The 20103-nt window shown below is 42.1% G+C and overlaps 1 protein-coding gene and 2 long non-coding RNA genes across 29 annotated transcripts in view; 1 reads left to right on the plus strand and 2 right to left on the minus strand.

Moving 5' to 3' along the window:
* The window catches only part of LOC144281191 (uncharacterized), a 388757-nt gene that overhangs the window by 52090 nt on the left and 316564 nt on the right, over window positions 1–20103 (plus strand). The gene's annotated exons all lie outside the window — the stretch shown is intronic.
* On the minus strand, window positions 10786–11260 carry LOC144281190 (uncharacterized). The gene is made up of 2 exons (XR_013349669.1): window positions 11103–11260; window positions 10786–11019 (listed from the first exon to the last, which is right to left on the minus strand). It is a non-coding gene; the product is annotated as an uncharacterized LOC144281190 (long non-coding RNA).
* On the minus strand, window positions 13112–14146 carry LOC144281189 (uncharacterized). The gene is made up of 2 exons (XR_013349668.1): window positions 14068–14146; window positions 13112–13859 (listed from the first exon to the last, which is right to left on the minus strand). It is a non-coding gene; the product is annotated as an uncharacterized LOC144281189 (long non-coding RNA).

Raw genomic sequence — 20103 nt, forward strand, 5'->3', positions numbered from 1 at the left:
CCATCCAACTGGGGAATGAAGGGGGTCATTGGCCAGGGGCCCCTGGGATGCCAGTTTTGGGCTCGTTTATTTGCTTTAAGTCTTGTTTGCTATTCCTGCTGCAGTGACTGGCGACAGCTCCCCCCAAGTCCCATCCAATCTAATTGGCCTGCTGAAACAGCAGTGAACATAAGATTTAAGAAATGTTTTCTTTGAAAACTTCTGGTCCGACAGACACTTTGAGATCATGTTTCACCCTGTTTCAATTGCACACCATTCCCTGGGACTTTCAGGAGAAATATTGAAAGGGAGTCTTACAGGGGAGCTGCAGCTCTGTGGTTTGGTGGGGGGGTTGATGAGCTAGAGGGTAGAGGGAAGGCTGTGCTGAGGCAGCCCGGCATCTTCAGAATCTAGAGACCCTGCCAACGTTAACACATCCGAGGAGGTATTCAGTATCAAAGTCTCCAATATTTGGCTCCATAAACACGATACCGGTTGCAAAAACAAAGCTAAGGAGCTCATGCTGATTACTTCAATAAAAGCTGTTTAATTATGAACGTTTGGGAAATGAAGTTACCAACAGGACCAGGAGAGCTTTGGCGTCCAGTGTCCCTGCTCCCAGCATCCCACTGTTAAACTAGATTGTCCACTCAGCTGAAAAGTTTGACATTGAGCAGAGTACACCCTCAGCCCTGCAGGATACTACTCACTTGCCAGTAACACTCCCTCTTGTTGCGGTGGCAAATTTTGGGAACTGAGTAGTGATAGAATTATCTAATATTATCAGTACCATTTCAGACCATCCAAAGGTTACTTGGGGTGGTAGTCAAAGCTCTCAGAAGACCTGCATTTGTTTCTAGGTCTTTCTTTTTCTTAGCTGACTCCCCACCCCCATCCTCCTCGGAAGTCAGGGTTCCAGGGCTAGGCAGGGGAATTCAGAGCAGGGAGCTCATGGACCTGGTTGGGATAGCATGTTTTAGAATCCTCAAATGAGTTTTTCTTAATAATAGTTTAGGAAATGTGATCTTATTAACGCTTCTGTATAATTCTCCTCTCTCTTTGTGTGGTTATAGCCAGTTATTTTATGTTTGATGGAATAGTAGAACCATCCATGTAAAAGTTTAATGAACAGAAGTCAGAGTTGACTCTGTATATAAGGAAAAAAATATAAGGATGTACACACTTTCAAGGAGTGAACTCCTTCCTGTAAGTGACTTTTCCCCATACATTGATTATTTCTCAAAGAAACTTTTATATTTTAGTCATTTTTTGAGTTTATGCATGAGAGACACAGAGAGAGAGGCAGAGACACAGGCAGAGGGAGAAGTAGGCTCCATGCAGGGAACCTGACTTGGGACTCGATCCTGGGATTCCAGGATCACACTCTGGGCTGAAGGCAGATGCTCAACCGCTGAGCCACCCAGGCATCCCTATTTTAGTCATTTTGAATAGAAATCTTTAAAATTTACTCTTCTTCTTTAGCAGATATTGAATACAAATTAACATTGAACTATGGAGCAATTGATGTTCATTACCATTTGTGTGTGTATGTGTGTGTCTACTTTGGGTCATGAGACTATTCTGTGCTCTTGTAATGATGGTATATTACTGATTTTTATTTTTCCTTTAACAATGCAGTAACAATTCTTTCACTAAACAAGATAAAGAATAAGTTGGAGGAAAATTCTGAGTGTTTGGGGCAAAGTCCTTGCTTTAAGTTCATCCCTGTGTGGAGAAGGTCTGGAAAACTTCCAGGTGGCTGGCAAGATACAGTGAAGGGGAGAAGCCCAAGTGTGTGTGGATAGGAGGAGAGGTTAGGGAAAGGGTGACTCTGGAGTTTGGTTGGGGGTCCTGGCATTAAACTTCAGCCCTTGGCGCATTCACCTGAAGAATATGTGCCAAAAACTTTTCTTTCCCCCAACTTACATTCAAAAATTCAAGTTAAAGGGTAACTTTTAATGTGTGGTATACAAAGTTAAAATAACACTTCAAATTCCCTGTGTATGGATTTGTTTTCTCTCCAAATGGTCAGAGTTACTGAAAGAAGCTTGGAAAGGTTACTTGAGGTTCACAAGACCCTCTGGGACGAGCCCGCTCAGACCAGCCACTGGGACTTTGAGAAAGACCGGTATAATGTTGTTACCTGACATTAGTGAGAAGGGACCCTGATGGGTTCTCAGGAGCTGCCTGTGTTGTAATTAGCTGCGAACACCAGAGTTTGTGGGGCAAGGAAAGGGGACCAGGCTGGGAGTCAAGATGCCTAACTTCTGGTCCACACTGTATTGCTATTTGTGTGACCCCCGATAATTCATTTACCTTCTCTGAGTCTGATTCTTTCTTTATTCAGTAAGCCAATGATACCAATGCCTTATCATCAGAAGTGGAGATATAAACCAATGAGATAATGAATGTGAACACATTTGGCAAAGGTGACAAAATGCTATAAGATTCTAGGGCTACTTAATTCTACATATTTTAGCAACATTTATGTCTTTCCAGATTCCATTTGTGCTACGCTGCATTAGAACAATGGCATTCTTAGAGGTCATCTCATTCAGTGCTCTGATTTTATGTACAGGAAGCTGAAAGAGAGAGGCATGCAGAGAGGGATTTGCCCACAAATTAATATAGCAAGGTAGTGCCAGGGCTGAAGCTGGAGCTAGGAGATCTGACTCCCTTTAGATACTTTATTTATTTGAGAGAGAGAGAGAGAGAGAGAGAGCGAACACACAAGTGGAGAGAGAGAAGAGAGAGAAGAAGGCTCTCCACTGAGCAGGGAGCCCAATGAAGGGCTTGACCCCAGGACCTCAAGATCATGACTTAACCTGACTGAGCCACCCAGGTGCTCTTAGATGCTTTAAAAAACAAAAACAGTGTCTGTTACAAAGAAGGCACCTAGCCAATGATGGATGAGTTCAAATGAAACAGCCTCAGGTATTATGAAACGATGACATTCAAGGGGAGTGGGATGAAGAGCAAAGCTGGGACAGTTTTCTGTTGACGGCCTTTCCTTTCATCCTGGATTTGATTTCCATAAATGGACTTGTAGGGTAACCCAGTCTCAGCCCAAGAGTCCCAGATTCAGGTATCTTAGAGGTATGCCATGAAATATAATCACCAGTTGCTAGGCAGTTGCACTTTTATGGGGAGCCCCTAGATCTTTCGAACTTCTGATGCTTTGAATTTCATTTTATACTGCAGCTTCTCGTCTGCCTCACCTCAATAGTACCTCAGGCAGAGAGGCCTGCAGTTGAAGGTGGGCGGGGGTGGGGTGAAGTGGTGGCTATGGTAGTCTTGTCTGCTTCCCTTCTTTTTTATATATATATTTTTTTATTGGAATTCAATTTGCCAACATATAGTATAATACCCAGTGCTCATCTAGGCTCATTTCAAGTGCCCCCCTCAATTCCCCTCACCCAGTCACCCCATTCCACCCCCCCACCTCCCCTTCTTTTTCCCTTCTACGCTATTTGTCCTTCCCCAATACCTGCACTTAGCCTGTTCTAGATCATCTAGGGGTTTGTGGGAGAGTTAGGAGTGAGAAAGGTACTGCTTGACGGGCTATCACGATCCAATATTGTTGCCTTCTGGATTTAGTGGAAGCTTGTGACTTAGAGTGAGTATCAACCACTGTTCCCTTAACATTGGTTGCTGCCCCTTCATATCAGTCACTTATGACTCCAGATATCAATGTTCAGCCTTTCTTGGGGTTATCTTGCTATACAGTTCCCACAAGGACTTCCTGGGCAGAGCTCTTCATACCATGATATATTCTGGTATCTTTCTACAGGGTCCATATGGAACCTAAGGGAAACCTGAAACATAGACATTTCCTACACAGCCATCTCCCCTGCTTCTAATTTCAGGGTCACTGGACCTTCACTGCCTCTTTTGTGGGTTTTTCCAGGCTTGGAACCACCCTCTGTCTCTTGCCTTTAGACATCAGATCGAGCTCTCCAACCTGTAATTCTAAAGCCCCCGACAGGTAAAAGGGATATATCCCCTTTCCTTCCTTCATGGGGTGTATGTAGGGGTGGTGGTAATGCTTAGCATTCTTACCAAAGACATCCTTTCTTCAAGGTCTCTTCAACCTTAGAGTTTTTCAGAGTGGCTATTGGACTCAGGATTGCAGATATGATTTTTGAAACATTTCTTTTGCAAATCCTGCACTGGTGGCTATCATCTCATTTTATAATGTGTTATTTCAGAAGGATACCATTTTAACTCCTGTTACCCTTCCATCTGAGGGGCAGGCATTTCACATTGGAACCTGCCTTGTGTGCCTTGCCAGTTAGAGGTAGATTTCAAAAGACCTTATGAAAGGAAAGAAGCTTCACAAACTCTAACATCCTATAGAATTGTTGGGCTTCATTCTTAATATTATCCTTTTTAATGTAATTCAGAAAATCTGCATGTAGAAATATATTGTATTTCTATCCTTTAAAATACATTTGCTGTATCTTTAGTGGATATTGACTGGCATCTTTGGCCATTGAGGCAATTCATTAGCAAACAGTCATTTCCAAGATCGACCAGGTTCAAACCACAAGTGTCTTTCTCTTTAAAATGTTTTCTACTTATATTAATGCCTGATTACCTTCATGTCAGTGGAGTGGTGGCCTTCAGTTACCCATAGGCACAGACTAGGAATATCTCACCAAAGCCTTTGGTGTAAACTGTTGGTACCCCACAAAGAGGAAATCTGTTTTTGCTGTTTGCAAAGGAATTCAAGACCTTTATGGTCACCAAGAACTCATAAAACCAATGAGGCATATATATGAAAATGATCTCTGGGTCTAGTCTTTAATAAGCCAGTGTTTACTAATCAGTTTGGGAAATAAATATGAGCAACTAGGGCTTTGGATTTGAGTGTGTGTAGTGTCTGTTGGTGAGTGGGATTTCTCCTGAAGTCATCTGACTGTTCTGTATGGAAAAACTATAAGAGTTTAAACAGTTTTGTCTTATTTTTAATATGATAAACAACAACAACAACAAGTAAACAAAAGCAGAGAATTTAATATGTTTCCAATTCCCAGTTTTTAAAGTTTATTTGAAGTTTTAGTTTGTAACTAAATGATGCTTCATTGCACTATATACTTTTACCTACCCAGATATGTAATCTCTTAGGATGTGTGTCTATCAGAGTGTGTTAGATTTTTCCTGACCTTTTTAAACTGTAATGTCCAAATATAATAATGCCATATCTTTTATTCTGTTTTCTTTGCATGCAACAGCCTAATTTAGCTGATCATGCATGTGTTTAAGTATGTGGATATGGGTGTATGTTTTGAGAGGAGGAGAGAAACTGGGGCATAGGGTTGATTATGCTCAAAAGCTGGCACATAGGATTTATTATGTGTCCCCCAATGTGGTTAAGTCTGACATTTAGTCTTTCAACAAATATTTATAGTCTCCCATGTTCCAGGAACCTTCATAGTTTTGGGGACTATGCAGTTAATTAAACCCTGGTCCTTCAAGGTGCTTGCATTGGAGTTGGATCTCTTTCACTGTTGTAAATGTAGCACAGAGCTTGAAAATTATACACTATGATACACATTTATTCTTTATTTGGTACCCAAACAATGAGACAATCCTTGCCTAAGTATTTTTTTGAGAACTTTCATTTAAAGTACTTTTTCCAATAAAACATTCCTATGTGTAGAGATCTTAGTTTTATGAGGAGTGGGGATTTTTCTTATGCAGATTTTCTTCATAAATGTGGAGTCATTGATGAAGTGGCAAGGGCGGGAGATTTAGAGGGTGGCAGGAAGATATACACAACATCTTTGGAAGTTGCCAAAATCAATACTAATAAGATATTCACTATCATAGTTTTCAGAATGTGGATCCATAAAAGTATTGTGGTTATGTCTAGGACCAAGAGGCATTGATTTTTATTTTACTATGGTATTGCAGATTGTGCCATTGGCAACAGAACTCATCATACCATTCTTTTGGCAAGATAAACTAAGTCTGGTTCTACTTCATTCTGCAGTTGGGTTGTCTGTGGATCTGGGGTAGATTAACTCGGTGAGAATCTAGGGCCAATGAAACTTTGCAGGTCTGATTCCCAATTAGACATCAATCACTTTCACATGCAAGAACAGGAGATTCTTTGCCTATGGTTGCCACCATAGCAATAATGCTGGCTACCATAGCTGAATCATATATGGTCATCAGAAGACATGGATGGAGAGGGTGTGAGGACTTGGTTTCTCCAGTCACTTCTCCCAAGGGAATAATTCAACATACTTTATACAGTGACTTTATCAGTTGAGTTGCCAAAGTTTTTGTGAAGTAAACCTTGGAAGCATCACAGAGTAATACCTACCAAAATGGAGCCCAGGTCTACTGGCACCTTCCATCAGCAAAGGTGAGCAAGTCTGGCCCTGGGACCTAATTCTGCCTGGACTTTTGCTGAGATAAAGAGCCCCAGGGCTTATACTGTTGGAGCCAGTATCACTCTTTGGTAGGATAGGGTGCTAGTTAGTGCTCGATTCTCTCATGCTACATGTCCTGGGTGAATTCGGCCCCTTTAATATGGAGGACAGAATGGAAGTCTGCCTAAGAAGCAGGCCTCTAGTGTTTGCTTTTCCAAATGTTACCCAGGGTTGTGGACATGCCCTCAGGCACCATTTTTTTTTTCAAGACCTCACAGTTTTTGCAGTTGTCTTGGGTTGAGAAAATGACATTACTCAGCCACAACCAGTTTCTTGCCAAGATCTTCCATGAAATGCACAATAAAGCTGGATTTTAAAGATGAAACATATTTATTTGGTCTCTCATGTTGATGGAGTAGTCACTGAAGTTTAAATTTTTCCAGGAAGATAGGAGACAAGAGGGTGGTAGTCTAATGGCTATCCTGAATTGAGATAGAGTGAATAGATCTAGATATTAGAGATTTGCAAAAGGATGCAGGTGGTTGGCACTGGAGACAAGAATAGGAGACAGATGAGAAGTTGCTGTGGTGTGTGTTTCTAGTCAGTGAAGTTCTGCAGTCCAGGGCTGGGTGCCCTGGAGAAAGAAGCTGGAGAGTGGCTCATGGCAATGGAATACACATTGACTTAGCATGGGCTACATTTTCTAGGGTTACAGTTGATGATGGACTCTTTTCAACCATGCCTCACTGATGGCTTTATGTATATATAAAGCCTTTCCTCATTTTCCCAAACTAAACCATATGCTGTACACTATAAGGACAGAGTAAAGGTCCCTAGCCCAGACCTTCCCAGTATGAATTACTTTGCAGTCATTCTTCTGTGACTGAGCAAAAATTTTTATTATCTTCCAAAAAATAGCAATCATGCCCATAATCCTTCTGAGACCAGGCTGCATCCAGGGGTATCCTCTACTATCCCCCAGCCTGGGCTTGATCCAAGGGTGCAAGCCACCTCCCTGGTAGTATGGCCTAAGAATTCCATTTGTCACCTGGAAGATCCCTCACTAATAGGTGGTGCCATTGCCTAGAATCTCCACACAGAAGGCAGAAGAGAACTGCAAGTGATGCCTCTGACTCTAGAGTATGGTTTCTCAGAAGCAGCAAAATCTTGCTGTGGCCTTGAGGCTTTGGGCCCATTCTTTCTCATCAGACCTCATAATATCACTACTGTCACTGCTATGAATTCACTGCCCTCTCTTCCCCATCTGTCTCACTGACAGACCAATAAATCACACACTTTCAGAATGGAGGCTATTAGGATTTGCCTGTACTAGATGTATATTTGCATCTGCTCTTGCTCCCTTGGTGTCCATATGAGTATGGGTGTGGGAGTATGTATGTGTTTTAAGTAGCTTATCATATGACTTAGCCGAGGTCACAGAAGGAAAGAATTTTATGAGGAAGTGGAGATAATGCATTGTCTAGAAGTTTTGTGGCCTCACATTAAGGCAAGCCCAGTTTGTCTCCTGGGCACCTACGCACATACTTATGCAGTTAGTCTGTCCTCTTGGGGCATCCATCTTTAGGTGCCCTGACAAGAAAGTCTTAAAGTTTCTTGTTACCCTGTGGGAAGATTTTGCCATGAGCTATTAAGTACCCATGAATCTGTCTCACTAGTACAGTTATGTTTCACATGGGGTCCAGTGGGCCACTTACTACTCAGGTGAGACTCAGCTGGCAGTCCTACCTCGCTGGGTAGGCAATCTCTGAAAAAGCATGCTGAGCCAGGATGATGCATCCTTGCCCTGGAGATATGGCTCTGAGTGCACACCCCAAAGACCATGGGAAGGATAGGGTTATAATACTCTTGGGAGGCCTAGGCTTCTTGACTTTCATGTCCATGGTCCTTTGTTAATCCACTTGGGAGAATGAGAAGGGGCCAGTGGATAGTAGTCCACTCTTCCCCTTCTGTCCTGACCTGTCTGTGATCTTCTTAGCCACATTACTGGGGAAGACTCAGGAGGATGAAGCAGAAAGTCTGGCCTTCTAGTTTAACTATAGCCCAGGGACCTCTTCATTCTGGTTTTGCTATCACTGTTGGCATGATTAAGACCCCCTAGAGACTGCCAGAGGCCTAGTGTATAGTTTACACTTCAGTTTTGGAAAGAATTTTTATGTATATATATCAGGAAATGCCTCTCAGAGTGTGGTTGACTCATTCATTGTTCAATTGTTCCTTCTCTTTTGAACAGACACTGCCTGAAATATAGGCCAAGCTTCAGGAAGGAGATACCAAATTATAGAACAATTTCTTATTTAACAAAGTTGTACTTAAGAAAAGCACCATCTTTCCCTGTCTTCTAACCAGGCATCTGTGGCGGAAGAGGTGGCTCAGTTCTCTTTGGGCCCAGTCCAACCTTACCCATCCCAAAGCTAGGTCTATAGTGTGCCTTGGATGGAAGCCTAGGCAAGAGTGAAGGCTGTGGCTTGTGTCAGTGCTGACACACACACACACACAAACCCACGGTTACTTTGGGGACTTGTGTTCCAATAACTCGGCCCTTCCTCACTCTTGACTCAGTTTTGTGAAAGCACTTCCCCATGTCCATGTGGTACCTCCTTAGAATAGTACATTAGCGTGCAGAAAGATCTCTATCTGGACAGTCGATCTCAAGATCGGAGCCGCTTGTGTTCTGTGGTGACCACTCAGAGCTCCGTATGTGTAGGCATGGAGGACCAATCCGTTGACTCAGTTATTAAGCAGTGTGTGAAACACTGCAGAAAGTGCATAGGTATGGGGCATGGGCCTGGCTTCCAATGGATCATTCTGGAAGAGAGACAGCTGAGACCACAACGCACATGGAAAAGACGGGATGGATCAATGGTGACCACAGCCACAGATTTCAGAGAAAAATTAGAGCCAGGGGTGATAAAGTTACAGAAAAAGAGGAGAGTCCTGACTTCTTATGTGGACAAGTGGTGATGGGACATGGGGGTTGCTGGGATGCTCCCCTGAAATTCCCGCAGGCAACTGAATTTTCCAGGGAGCATGTTCACCTGAAAGCTGCCTTCCCTGCAGTGGAAAAAGAATGGCTTTTAAAATAAAGGTCAGCTGCTTCAGCCAGTGCTCTGCCTCCATGGGCTCAGAGAATCTCAGACATCTGAGATAGGTCTGTGGTCTGCTTACCCCGCATTGCTGCTCCTTAAGCTCTTCAGGGTTTTCTCTGACCACTTAAATGACAAAGGGGAATTTCTTGCAGGGGTCACAGGAGAATATTTTTAGAATGAAAGACCTTTTTAAAAAGTAAGACAATTAAGGCAAGATTTTGAAATTTGACAAGCAGACATTTTCCATCCGCATCATGAAACTTTGCCCAATACCTCGGACCTTTAAATACCACAGATAAGCTCCGGTTTCTGGCTAGAGGCGAAAGGGGCTCAAGCAGGGCTCTGTGGAGGCTCAACATGACACCTGCGCAAGGGCTGCCAGTGATTCTGGCATTTCAGGCCCGGCTCCCCTCTTTTTACCCCAATTAGCTGGATGCTGCTCCTCTATCAGTAGGGTTTGGCTTCAGCACACCCACTGGTAAATTCCAGCTTCAACTGGTTACTAGCTGTGTGAACTTAGGTAAGTGAGTTCACTTCTCCGAGTCTTTGCTTCCCCATTTGTAAAATCAAGTTGAAGACCATCACATGGTTTGGGGAGGAGAATTTCTTTTGGTGCAGTGTGTTTTGGGCCCAGGGCAGGAAGAGGAAGTGGGCCTTGTGGCTTCATCAGAAGACAGGTGATCAAAGCAACCATTCTAATATGATGTGAGAAGTGTGATCATGTGTCAGAAGTGATTTTTCAGGATTGTATGTGGGCCAGGCTCAGCAACGGCTGAGAATAAGGTGCCATGGAGGCAGAGGTGATGCATCAGGAGGAGCTTATACCAACAGATGTCTGACCTGAGGGTGGAAGGAGAGTGGTCTTGAGCCCAGGAGTCCTGGGTGGGCATGGGGAGGGCAGTCTAGACAGGTGGCCCTGAATGAAGGTACAGAAATGTGGAGGCAATCCATGGGCTTATGGAGCTGCGTGAGTAGGTGTGATCCATGGGTGGTGTGCCTGAGGCAGGGGCTGGCTGACAGAGCAGGGTGCTGATGAAATTCTCATCACAGATGGAGGCACGACATGGTGCAAGTGATAGGTTTCTTCTCAGTGGTCTCTCTCATGATCTGCTCCTTTCCTGAGGTAGTGCTGTTGTCCTGCCCTCAGTCACCCTCAGGCCCATTCCCCTGCTTGCTTTTCTTCAGAGCAGTTCTCACCAGCCAAAATTATCCATCCACCTTAAAATTTAACTATTAATGTCAATTAAATGTCTTCTTAATTACTGTATCCTTGGTGTTCATGCATGTAGTCAGCATAGAGACAATAAATACTTGTTCAGTGGATGAGTAAACAGCAAGTGATTGTAATCAGGTGAAAACCAAATTATCAGCAGCCTGTATCATAGACTCTGAGAGATGCCCCAAGAGAATGTGCTCAACATCCCCGAGTCTGTTGAGAATGAGAAAGGAAGAGTTCACCTTCTTTGCTGTGAAGTCCTCTGAGGTCGGCAAAGTGAACATATTTCCCATGTATTTGAGAATGAGGGAGGGAATGTTTATGCCTGTTCTGGTTTCTGCAAAGAAGGGAAATTCAGCTTCAGAAAGAGGCTGTGGTCAACCCAGAGGACCTCAAGAGTAGAAAGAAGGAATATATCACCTCTACGTTTCTGCCACAGACCCAGAAGTCTTTATGATCTTGGTGATAGGAGAGATGTCTGCTTGGAGCCCCCGGTGTGTTCCAAGATTTGACACCCCTTGGTTACTCTGTCACACAGTGAAATACCACAATGTGTCGAGTTAATGCGGCTTCCTAAAATGCATCACAATCACATTTGCTTTCATAATCATTCACAGTAGCTGCAACTGTCTCTTTTATGTTTCCTTTAAGATTTCCTGAAGAACCCACCAGTTCATTTATGTTCTCTGACTCCTCCTAAATTGCCAAGTGGTAATGGGTTAAAAGAGGAAGCATTTGGCATCTCAACTACTCATAGAAAGTCGGTTGCAGTGTGTTTTGGGCCCAGTGAAGACATCCTCCTCCTGTTGAGAGCGCCCAATTCAGGCTTTATCTGCCTTTTGTAACAACCATATTCCCGCAAAACTTGTTAACTGAATCTTAGTTTCTCCACTGGTTTTTTACTCAAATGCTAGAGAAAAATTTTCTGTGGCTCTAATGACTCTTAAAGGCAGCTAATGCAGCCTAATATTGACTCCACCTCAGCCTGGCCAAATAGCTGATGGCTCGTGGATCAGTCTCAACAGAGAGTTTACTTTTTATTTCTTTTAAAGATTTTATTTATTTATTTGAGAGAGAGAGAGAGAGAGAGAGAGAAGGGAGAGGGGTAGAAGAGAGAGAAGGACAAGCAGACTCCCTGCTGAGCGGGGAGCCCACCCTGGGGTTCGATACCAGGACCCTGAGATCATGACTGAGCTAAAGGCGGATGCTTAACCTACTGAGCCACCAAGGTGTCCACCCCCCAGCAGAGAGTTTAATGAAGAAGTTATATTCAGAGCAGGGGCAAGGTGAAGGGAATTGAGAGGGACTGGTCACCCAGGGACCAGCAACAATGGGAAGCCACTGGGCCTGAGGGGCAAGGCAAGGGTCCAGGGGTGGTTACTTGTGCAGTCCTCACAGGCTTTGAGGCTTTCCTCTGCCTGGACCCTCTTCTGTGAATACTCAAGAAGAACAGAAAATTTCTGTCGTACAGGTGAAAATTGATGTTGGGAAATGGAACATTTTTAGTCTACAACTGTTAATCGTGTGCAAAAGTTGGGACAGGAGAGTCTGAGATTCATGTCTAGAGAGTCAGGCCGCTGCAGGATTTATAAACTCTGCCACCAACCCCAGCACCCTTTGCCTGCTGTAATGGAATAAGAGCTAACACTTACTGGGTTTTTAGCATGCATTAGTTTTTGCTTTAAGCAATTAATTAATAATTAACTAGCTTAGTTTTTAGGAACACCCAATGAAGAACATACTGTTTTTACTCCAGTTTTAGAGATGAGGAGCCTGAACTCAGAAATCATGTGACCTGATCATGACCACGGAGTTGGTATGTGGCCACGTTAAGAATCCACATCTCAATGTTTTGACTGCTCTCTGCTCAACTTCTTGATCAGGATGCTGTAGTGTGTGTGTCTCTTCTATAGTATTGTCACTACTGTATCAGTGAGATGTAATTTGTTTTCTGAGGACCCTCTAATGCATAGCCACCAAAATTTCTGCCCACTTCAGAAACCCTCAGGAATAAGTTTTTGAGTTATCTGTGGCTGAGATTCTCTGTGCCACAGTGGTCTCCACCTAAAAGGGGGTAGTTTCAAAGCCAGTCTGCCACTGGTCTATACAGGCTTTCACTAGCCCCTTCACTGGCCAGCTTAATGCAGTGTACAGACTGCATGTCTGAACAGCCCAGTTCGAAGTGTTCTGGTGAGTGACACAAGTAAAGCTTACTCTATGTTCTTAGGTTTCCAAGAATCTTTCCATGAGTTTTTAGGAAGAACATTATTTAGTTATTAAAGTTTTGAAAACCATATGTAATATTGATACAAATTTTCTTCTGACACAATGTTTATACAAGGGAGAACATTAGTTATTATGAAAGTTTTAAAAACTTTGTGTAATAACGATACAAGTTTTTTCTTTTATAGTGTTGCAAGACCACAATATTATTATTTCCATTTTATTGCTGGAGAAACTGAGACTCCGGCTTATGTTTATACAATGATATAGACGCAATGGGTTGTGAACTCTCAGGTCATTTTCTGGCTCTTCCTCCAACTGGATGTGTGACTTTGGGCGTGCCTTCTCTCTCTCTCTCTCTCTGGGCCTCTATCTTACCATTTTCAACATTTGAGGCTGAATTTGATTTCTTAGTTCTTTTCCAGCTGTGAAATTCTATGATTTACTAAGATCAAAGCAAGTTGCTTGTTAATTGATGTATTTTATAGATGGCATGGATCAAAAAAGGATTTGAGGTGGCTTATAGGATTAAAATGCACTTAAGTCAAGATAGTTAAAAATAACAACAGAATTGAAAATAATAAAACACAATGCAAAAGAGATACTTCAAGCACCAAGACTGAATGAGTCACTGATGGCCAATATTAAGTCTGGAGTCCCAGAATCCCAGGATGTTGCAGCTGAAATTAGCCAGAGAGGTCATGGCTTAGTCACATATATACATACATACACATCCCAGGCTTTTATGCTTCTCCTCTGGATCATTCTGCTAATAAGAATATGTTACTTCTGAATGAAGCTACCTTGGAAATCTATCTTTCTGACTCACAGGATCTATGAGTCTAGAGCATCTTGGATGTCCCAACATGAAGAGATTTTTCAGCTCAGCCAGGAGTGGATCCCAGGTCTCCTGATTTTTTTCCCAGTACTTTGTCCATGGCAGCATGCCACCTCCTGTAATGACAGAGACTATTCACCATATAGTATACAGGCAGGGGTTTGCGGTTATATTCTTTCCATAAATAGCATCTCTCTGCTTCTCTTAACCTCCTGAAGGTAGGGAGGAAAAGTGCTATTATTCCCATAGTATATCTGAGTGAACAGGCACAGAAATGTTGAAAGTTTTCCCAAAAGCACACTGCGAGTTAATGGAGAACTGTACCTGGAACCTGGTTCGTTGACTCTAGAGTGTTCAGATGGCCTTATGCCATCATTGTGTCCCTGCATTCCAGGGACCAGGGTTCTACATTGATATATCAACTGTCCACTTCTCAGGAGGTGAAGTCAGAGCAGCTGGTCTGGGACAGCCTGACCCACACATGGCCCAGTGACTACCAGAGAGAACTTTGGGAAGTGGAGTATTGGTAGACACTCTGGCATTGAATCCTTGCCTCAGATGCCAGGCCTTGAGTTTGAACTCTGTCATTTCAGACTACTTTTAAGCTCTATGAGTATATAAAACTTCATGCTATGTATTGCACAGGTCATGAGATTGAGACTGATGATCTTGAGGGAAAGCCAGAGTTTGAAACAGGTTAAATCTCTCTGAGCACAGCAGGGGCTTTTCATCAAATTCAGCTGTGGGAAACCCTTGAACTGGACCACATTGCTACTGAACATGTCATCAATCAATCAACAAGTGTTTCTTGAGACAGCAATGTGGGAATTCAGTGAGATCACCTAAGTGACAAGTTAGGAAGTCAGCATGGTACAGAGCAGAGACATGGGCTTTGGAGGCATTCAGAAATAGATTTAAAGGCTTGTCTTATCATTTATGAGCTGTATAAGCCCAACTAAATCACCTAATCTTGCTAAGACTCAGTTTATCCATCTATAGAATAGGGGAAAATACCTACCTCATCAGGCTTCGGAAAAGCACTCATTTCCTACTCATTTTCTCTCCTTTGTCAAACATTTAAATGATTATAAAGTATATATCATTGATAGTTGTATTAATTATTCCTATGTACATGACCTTATACAAGACAATGGGAGCAAGGAACACCTGGGTGGCTCAGTCAGTTAAGCATCTGCCTTTGGCTCAGGTCATGATATCTGGATCCTGGGATTGAGCCCCAAGTCGGGCTCCCTGTTCAGCAGGGAGTCTGCTTCTCCCTCTCTCTCTGCCCCTCTCCTCTGCTCATTTTTTCTCTCACTGTCTTTCTCTCTCTCTCCAATCAATAAATAAAATCTTAAAAAAAAGGTGATGGGAGTGATAAAGAGGGGGAAGACAAGACCCCTTTTTCCTTACAGAGACAAGACCATCCAACAAACAAGACAGAATATGGGGGAAGGTAGTTGATTGAGAGTTTCTGGGCTAAGCAAGAACCTCCTGGGACGAGGGACAGGAATTGAACAAGAAGTAGATGGAAATGATGATAAACAATGTTCACTGGGTGATGCAGCAAGAGGAGTCTTTAAAGGTGGGTTTATAAATTTAGTCTCATTACAGTATCTGGTACAGAATGTGTCCAGCTTTTTCAGTGGAAGAGTGATAAGGCGGGGGGCTAGAATTATGTCTTCTTTGTGTATCAAATTTCCGTAAAGTTTTTATTTTATTTTTTTTAAAGATTTTATTTACTTATTCATGAGAAACACACACAGAGAGAGGCAGAGACGCAGGCAGAGAGAGAGAAGCAGGCTCCAGGCAGGGAGCCCAATGTGGGACTCGATCCCAGGACTCCAGGATCATGCCCTGGGTGGAAGGCAGATGCTAAACCACTGAGCCACCCAGGTGTCCCGATCAAATTTCCATAAATTTTTAGCTTGATGTTTAAGGATGCTCAGTCGTTATGTATGAAGTAATAAACAGGTGTTTATACAGGGCCCATCTGTGACGTCGACACCCCTTCTGCATGTAGGGCCTCTCATCAGATACCAAATGACTAAACTCAGCCGATGGAAGCAATGAATGAAGTCAGGCTGGATGTGGGTTTCCACGTGGATTCAGGATCACTGCAGATGACTCTGATTATTTCATTTAGATTCCTGACTTAAAAATATAAGAAGTGTGCATGTTTTTTGGAAAAATGCTAACACTGTAGAAAGTTCCTCTTCCCATCCTCCTCTGCTCGGCTTCTACCACTTTGAAAGGCTTGTTTTATTTCCTTACAGACCATTTGGTAGGCCCCAAAATACATAACATCCACTAACATATATATTTTCCTTTTGATAAACTTTATTGAGGTATAATTCCCATAAAAATAGAATGCACCAATTTTAAGTTTAGTGTCTTGTGAATTTGAACAAATCTATACACCTATGTCCTACTGAGTTTTAAAACACAGGTGTGAGATTATACTGTATGTACTATTTTGCGACTAGTGTAGGAATTCAATAATGTATGGCCTTTTTTTCTGTGACACTGACCTCTTTTTAAATTATTGCATAGTTCCTTGACATGAATACCAGTAATATATTAAACTATTTCTTTAGGGATCCCTGGGTGGCGCAGGGGTTTGGCGCCTGCCTTTGGCCCAGGGCGCGATCCTGGAGACCCGGGATCGAATCCCACGTCGGGCTCCTGGTGCATGGAGCCTGCTTCTCCCTCTGCCTGTGTCTCTGCCTCTCTCTCTTTCTCTCTCTGTGACTATCATAAATAAATAAACATTTAAAATTTTAAACTATTTCTTTATAGATGGATGTCTAGAATTCCTATACATTTCAAAATTTAAATGGAGTAATGAAGATCATCTTATCTTTGACATTTAAAAAAAGATTTTATTTATTTGTTTATGAGAGACAGAGAGAATCAGAGACATAGGCAGAGGGAGAAGTGAGCTCCCTGCAGGAAACCTGATGTGGGACTTGATCCTGGCACCCCGGGATCATGTCCTCAGCTGAAGGCAGATGCCCAACCACTGAGCCACCCAGGCATCTCTATCTTTCACATTTAAACAGATATTTCTATAGATTGGAGTCCTAAAAGTGGAAATTTTTGGTCAAAATTTTTGAAATTAAAAAGATTATAGCAATGTAAACTCTCCACTCATAAGAAAATGCCCTTTTCCTAAAGTATTTTCTATTTGGAATTATTAAACTTTACAGGATTTGCTAGTCTGATAGATGAAAAATGGTAACATGTTACTTTAGTTTGCATTTCCCAAATTGCTGGAGAGGCTGAACATTTTATGTTTATGTTTACTTTTTATTTACATTTCTTCTGTGAATAAACTGCTCTTATATTTTAACAATTTCTATATGTTTTTCTTTCTTTTTAAAAAGATTTTATTTTTATATAATCTCTATACCCAACATGGGACTCAAACCCACAACCCTGAGATCAAGAGTCATAGACTCTACTGACTGAACCACCCATATTTGTTTTTCTTATTGATTTGTAGGAACTCTTTTTATATTAGGTCATTTTTTCCTCTACTAACCATTTAAGTTAATATGTTAAGCAACATCCCAGAGCAATGCTTCTCAAACTCTAATGTGCTTTGATATCACTTGAGTATCTTGTTTAAACGGAGAATCTGATTCAGTGGGTTAGGGATGGGCCTGAAAATATGCATTTCTAACAAAATCCTAGGGGCTTCCAATGCTACTGGTCCACAAACCATATTCTGGGCAACAAAGTCTTAGGTTTTATAAGTTTTATCTGGCAAAATTCAATCATATTTAAAGAACAATGTGTGTTAGACATTTCTTTTGTTAAATAAAAGCACTAGGAATGATCTGGAAAAAGCAATCTGTGTGGAAAGAAGAAGCCAACTATAGTTGTTGAAATGACTCCAGTTCTAGTCTTTCTAGGGAGCAAGTAAGTGCTGGTGTTGAGTTTAGAATTTTCTCCTAAATATCAGAAAGGGAGACCAAACATGAGAGACTCCTAACTCTGGGAAACGAACTAGGGGTGATGGAAGGGGAGGTGGGCGGGGGGTGGGGTTGACTGGGTGACGGGAGCTGAGGGGGGCACTTGATGGGATGAGCACTGGGTGTTATTCTATATGTTGGCAAATTTATAAAATAAATTTATATATAAAAAAAGAATTTTCTCCTACATCTACTTACCTTTAGATCACTAGACTTTCTGTTTCTACCTAAAGATAAGGCAGTAATTTCTGCTGTATTTTACAAAGTTTTGTTGAAGATTAAAGGAGAATTACTGACATGCCGTGTGACCTGTAACAAGTTGGAACATGGTGGGTATTGTGCACGCAAAGCCCCTAGGAGTCTGAACTGCAGGCCTGGAACATATGAGCACCCAGACTGGCCAGTGTCTACAGTGAAGGCAGAGTGCTTGGCAAATTTTTGTATCATTCCTCATATTCTTATTTAGACAAATACTCTGCCTCAGAGTTTGGATTGTCATAAGTATATCTGATTCACTTTGGACTTGGATTTTATAGTGTACTTCAGGATTCCCTGGGTATTTATCTGTGGCAAGTATCAGGTGTTGAACTCTGTGCAGGATTCTGGAGCTAGGTCATTATAGTTCAGTTATCTGGATAATGCACAGACACAGACACAACCTGAACCAAAATGTGATTCCGAAATTACCATGGTAATAACAAAATCACTACTCTAAAGTATGGATTGTTAGAGAATGGATTATTCCAGTTGGATGTCCATGGCAGACAGTGGCTAGCTTTTTATTAAATGTGTTTCCTCTTCTGGAACATATAGCTAGATGATATTCTTCAACTTTCTTTGCAGTTAGGTGATTGATGGATTTTGAGTGGGACTTGTGTGTCATTCTGGGCTGAGGTTTTTAAGCAGTGGGTTTGGCTCTTCCAGTATCTGATCCCCTGTCTGCTGGCTGAACATAGAAGACTCTGTGGTCCTAGTAGAGAACTGAGAATATGAAGGAAAGATCATGGGTCCCCAAATCTCAAGTGTAATCAGACTGCCACCAATCTGTACTATTTTGGAATTCATGGGAACCAGTTATTTATGCTGATTGAGTTTTTGACACGTTATATATTTTTGGGCTTGTAGTAGTCAGAGTTACCTTTACTATTGCACTCTTCTATGCACAGATCATTGAGAGACTTTTTAATTGATATCTGGCATAAATATCACAGTTCCTGAATAATCTATTGAATGATTACATAGGACAGACGGATAGAAGAGGAAAGGTGAATATGATAATCTGATGGATGTGGTTGGAGAGACTTTGAGAAGCAGAGCATTGAACATACAGGGAAACCTCTGATTGTCCTTAATTTCAAAACATCAACTTTTTAGGAATAATTGTCATGAAGCTCAGAAATCAGACAGTGAGAAACAGTTAAATGCCCCATGTGACTACCCCACGCCCCATCTCCCTTTAATTCCTTTCTTGCTGCTCAGTCCTGGAACAAGCTGGCTATTCTTTGGAGAGTGAAAAGCGAGTGAAAGTCCTGTAATGTTTCTGTTTGATGTTTTTGGCAGTGACGATGAAAATTCTAGACTGAAATGATATTGTATGAAGTCTGGACCAATTGCCTTGTTAAAGTCGAATGGATTTCCTCTCTTTTAGCTGTCTGGATCAATTCTTGGAGGAGTTAGTCACAGAATTTGCTTTCTCAGTTGAAGCAACATATTGTACTGATAACACGTAAAAGTACAGTCTGATTGGACTCCCCAGGCCTTTCCAACTCACTGCTCATGTGAGCATTAGGAGGGCTTTTGCAAAATAAATAGAGCTCGCTGAGGTCTGTTAAGAAGGGTTCCAGATTCAGTTGACCAAAAGTGGAATGTTTAATACTCTACAGTTAAAAAAAAAAAAAAAAAAAAAAAAAAAAAAAAAAAAAAAAAAAAAAAAAAAAGAACCATGGAATTCTGAGTCCCACCTGTTAAATTATTTGTCCTTCTAATAGAAGCAGGAATGAAAGGCGTATGTTCAACATCATTTTGGACCCATTTTCTGTGGCGGGAAACCAAGGTAAACACATTTTTCCTGATGTAATTGTTGATATTAGTTCAGCTCATATGATGCAGGCGTAGCTGTGTGAACCATTTTACTTGGACCTGTCCTCGGCTGGAGTTGGACATGCTAGTGGGAAAGCCTGGAGCCTACAGAGCCAGCAGTCTGGGGGCCCTGGATCTCTTAGGGAGCACCCAGGCCCCTACACTGGTGCTGTGAAGGTGCCCTTTGGGCTCCTGGCCTTGGGGCTCATGTCTTCACATGTGTGCCTGCGAACACTCACCTCATCTCCTCCCTTAGGCTTGTCCTCATTTCTTATTTGGCTTGTTCCAGAGAATTATCATTCCC

This window comes from Canis aureus, chromosome 12, assembly GCF_053574225.1.
Source record: "Canis aureus isolate CA01 chromosome 12, VMU_Caureus_v.1.0, whole genome shotgun sequence".
Lineage (NCBI taxonomy): Eukaryota > Metazoa > Chordata > Mammalia > Carnivora > Canidae > Canis > Canis aureus.